The sequence below is a fragment of the Sapajus apella genome, unplaced genomic scaffold (genome assembly GCF_009761245.1).
Source record: "Sapajus apella isolate SASKATOON/1434 unplaced genomic scaffold, GSC_monkey_1.0 scaffold20, whole genome shotgun sequence".
Classification (NCBI taxonomy): Eukaryota; Metazoa; Chordata; class Mammalia; order Primates; family Cebidae; genus Sapajus; species Sapajus apella.
The window spans coordinates 12,160,758-12,165,164 of record NW_022436960.1 but is presented as its reverse complement, the minus strand read 5'-3'; the positions used below and the strand labels follow the sequence as shown (position 1 = coordinate 12,165,164).

At 48.8% G+C, this 4,407-nt stretch overlaps 1 protein-coding gene across 2 annotated transcripts in view; it reads left to right on the top strand.

Annotated features, from left to right (window-relative positions):
- Nucleotides 1-3,206: 3,206 nt before the first annotated feature.
- Nucleotides 3,207-4,407, top strand: part of DGLUCY (D-glutamate cyclase) — a 107,860-nt gene continuing 106,659 nt past the window's right edge. For both annotated transcript variants that reach the window (XM_032287642.1, XM_032287641.1), the window contains exon 1: nucleotides 3,207-3,430. The gene's annotated coding sequence lies outside the window, so the exon portion shown is untranslated. The remainder of the gene's footprint in view (nucleotides 3,431-4,407) is intronic.

The following is a 4,407-nucleotide window of genomic DNA, read 5'->3' as shown; positions in this document are numbered from 1 at the left end:
TTTAAAAAAGAGAGAAACCAGGAGTTTTTTACAGTTACGCGTCAAACAGGAATTTACAAGGATGGATAACCAACATATGTCTTCCTTGCCCTCCCTCGAGCTGCCTGGATGGCTGTAATTAGGCTTTGCTTAATTGTAGCCCGTCTGGCAGCGTTGATGTGGCGCCTAGGTAGGGGCTCAGGAATGCAGCTGCAGAGCAGTCAGAGTGGGGGAAGGGGCCAGCCTGCGCGGAGGGGTTTTCTTGTCCCTAACAGAGAACATGCACGATGGGTAGCTGTGGTCATTATGGTCCTTCACAGAGCGATGCCTGAGGGTCCAGCAGGTCAGACGGCACCCTGTGTGGGTAAGTCTGCATGACATGCGGTTTCTGATTCTATAATAAAAGAGATCTTTCACTTTTCACTTAAACCCACTCATTTATTCACCCAGTCACTCATTCCAACATTATTGAACACTTACTAAAAAAAAGGACAAGATGAATCACAACAAAAAAGAGAAACAAAACAAAAAACCAAAACCAAAATGAACAATAAAAAAAATAATAAAATTTTTTAAAAAGCAACAAACAAGAAAAAAAATTCAAAAACAGAATTAAAAAACCAACATTATTGAACACTTACTATGAAATAACTGTTCAATACTTTCTGTGAGTTCAACACTTAACTATGAGTTTTATCACTGAGGTGATAAAACTCAGTGGAAAGCAAGATAGGCCCTGCTCACCCGAAGCTTACGGCCACTGAGGAGGGATAGACAAGGAAATCTATTGCCCACGCCTAAGGATTCAGGAGGAAGCGAAGCATGGCATGCTGCTGGGAACGCAGAGGGGGCTCCTCGCCTGGTCTTAGGAGCCAGGACAGGCTGCCTGGAGGGGATATCTTACCTGAGTCAAGTCCTCAGGGAAAGGAAGAAGTTAACCAGGTGGACGAAGAGGTTGGGAAGAATGAATCAGGCTTAGGAAGGGACATGCAAAAACCCGGAGGTGAAAGGGAGGGCTTAGGCATGTGACTTGTGTTTGGGGCTCTAAGGGTACAGAAATTCATGAGAGACTGGGAAGATAAAGCTTGGAGCTACCTGGGACTATTCAGTAATGAGCCTTGCATGGCGTTTGGGCTTCATACAGCTGACTCTTGAACAACATTGGTCTAAACTGTGAGTATCCACTTATACATGGGCTTTCTTCTGCCTCTGCTATCCCTGAGACAGCAAGACCAACTCCTCCTCTTCCTCTTCCTCCTCAGCCTACTTAGATGATGAGAATGAAAACCTTTATGATGATCTACTTCATGGAAAATAAATTTATTTTCTCTTCCTTGTGATTTTCTTAATAATATTGTCTCTATTTTAAGAATGCAGTATGTAATACATAAATCATATGCAATCTGTGTGAATCAGTCCATTTATGTAATTGGTCAACAGTAGACTGTTGATCTTCTGATCAACAGTAGACTATTAGGAGTTAAGTTTTGGGAGAGCCAAAAGTTATACATGGCTTGAGCAGGGTGACTCACATCCATAATCCCAGCACTTTAGGAGGCCTAGGCGGGAGGATCCCTTGAGACCAGGAGTTTGAGACCAGCCTGGGCAACATGATGGGACCCTGTCTCTACAAAAGATAAAAGAAATAGCTTGGTATCGTAGCATGTACACATAGTCCCAGCTACTCAGAAGGCTGTGGTAGAAGGATCGCTTGAGCCCAGGAGGATAAGACTGCAGTGAGCCGTGTTCATGCCACTGCACTCCAGCCTGGGCGACAGAGCAAGAACCTGACTCAAAATAACAAAAACAACAGCAAAATTTATACATGAATTTTCTTTTCTTTTTTTTTTTTTTTTTTTTCCGGACGGGGTCTCATTCTGTCACCAGGCTGGAGAGCAGTGGTACGATCTCATCTCACTGCAACCTCTGCCTCCAGGCTTCAAGCAATTCTCTTGCCTCAGCCTCCTGAGTAGCTGAGACTACAGGTGCATGCCACCACGCCCAGCTAATTTTTGTATTTTTACTAGAGACGGGGTTCCACCATGTTGGCCAGGATGGTCTCGATCTCTTGACTTCGTGATCCACCCACCTTGGCCTGCCAAAGTGCTAAGATTATAGGCATGAGCCACCATATCAGGCCTATACATAACTTTTCGACTGCACAAGTTTCAGTGCTCCTAAACCCCACGTTGTCCAAGGGTCAACTTTCAGTTGGATCCAAAGGTAAGTCCTGATAGCTTTGAAGCAGGAGAAGAGCACATCAGGAGAAAATCATGGTCATAGTCAACATCTTTTGGGCACTTTCTTGTTTTCTTTTCTTTTTTTTTTTTTTTTGAGACAGAGTTTCACTCTCGTTGCCCAGGCTGGAGTGCAATGGTGCGGTCTCATGTCACCGCAACCTCCGCCTCCCTGATTCAAGCAATTCTCCTGCCTCAGCTTCCCGAGTAGCTGGGATTACAGGTGTGCACCACCATGCCTGCCTAATTTTTATATTTTTAGTAGAGATGGGGTTTCTCCATGTTGGTCAGGCTGGTCTTGAACTCCCAACCTCAGGTGATCCACCCACCTCGGCCTCCCAAAGTGCTGGGATTATAGGCATGCACCACTGCACCTGGCCCTTTTGAGTACTTTCTAAGTGCTGGCACTGTTCTACTGAGTAATGCTTATTATTATCTCAGTCAGTCCTCGGAGCAGCCAAGCAAGATAAGTGAGGAGGAAACAGACCTAGAAACTTACCAAGACCTCTAAATGTGGGTGGCAGAATGTAGATCCAAGCTCAAAACATCACCCCTGCTATTCACAGTGTGGCCCATGGACCAGCAGCTGCATCTTGTGGGAGCTTTTTAGAAATACAGAATCTCTGCCTGACCCCAGATCTTCCGGATCAAGCCTTCCCTTTCACAGGATCCCCTAGTGATCCCAGCGCACACTGAAGTTTGAACAGCACAGATGGCGATTCGCCAGTTAGGCTGCACGTTGGAATCACTTGAGGGATTTCAAAAATCCTTAGTGCCCAGGCCAGACACCCCTAGATCAATAACATCTGAATTTCTGGGGCTGTGACCCTGGCGTCAGGAGTTTTCAAAATTACCCCTCTGTTGACACGGGGACAGCAGACTAACTCCTGCAGGGAGAACTGGGCTGCAGGGTCCAGGCAGCTGCCCGCAGCTCTGTAGCTTTAAGAACTGGGGCGGGCTGGCTGCCGAGGAGACCACGCTGCCGCATGGGCGACGTGAGCTCAGGCTGTGGGAGCCGATGGAGCTGCCACAGTCAGCGCTTGGGGCTGGCTCCGGCCCGTAGGCCTGATCCCTGCAGAACAACCCCCCATGGCGCGGGCGGGCAGAAGAAAGGGGGCCTTTATGCCCTTTTGAGGGAAGCACACATTCTGCGAGGCCGTGGAAACAAAGAGAGGAACTGTTTGTAGCCCTCGTCCAGACGTCCCAAACAAACAGTAAGTCAGAAGAGAACACAGCACAGCACATCCCCTCCCTCTGCCCCAGGTGACATCCACCTTGCCCTGCCCCACCTAAGGAGCTCAAGGGTATGCTGAGAGCCCACCCCAGGGCGCTGGTGAGGCAAAACCAGTGAGCCAGGCAGCAAATTCCTTGAAATTCTCCACTGGGCCTAACTGTTCCTCTCCTTGAAAAGTCAGGGCTTGGCTCAAACCAGATAGCACCTGAGGACGGACATAACACAGCACGTATTGCTAGTGTTTCTACTCTCTTCTCCCTCCTGCAAGGGCCCTTGAGTCCTTGTCACTGCCCTTGAGCACTCCCGGGTCACGTGAAAGCAACGAAAGTAAAACTGAAACTGCCTTTGGTCATAGGCTTGCTGGGGATGAGGTGACAAAGCTAATGGAGGTGGCAGCTGGGGAAGGGGTTCGGGGCTGCCGCAGGCACATGGGCCAGAGCTACATGGATGCCTGCAGGGCTCAAAGGTCCCTCCCTGTTTTGAGGCATGAACGATGCCTGTGGTTGGCTGGAGGCAGAGCCCTATAAACCCTCACCAAGGTTCTCTCCAAGCCACTGATTAGCTCATCTCAGCCTCCTCTGGAAGCACCAACACCGGCATGGCACAGGGGGCTGCAGTGGTGTGCTTTGGACCTGTGTACCCACCCAAGGGTAAAGGCAGAGCCAGGTGACCTTGTGGGCGCTGCTCTCTTCTCTTGGATGATCTGTGCTTCCCCTCTGTCCTCCTTTCTACGGGAGATTGAGAGCTAGCTATAACCAGCCTTCCTTCATGAGAACCACACTAAATTGCAAAAGTGATCTGAGTGCTGGAGGAGAGCAGCAGGTTGAGATTATGTTGGCAGGAAGAATGTTGGCATTGATTGGCACGCAGGGGAGGAGAGCTGCTTTGTGCCTTCAAGGTAGCTGAGTATGAGCTAAAAAGAAGGAAAGGAGAGGCCGGGAGTAGGAAGAAGAGGGA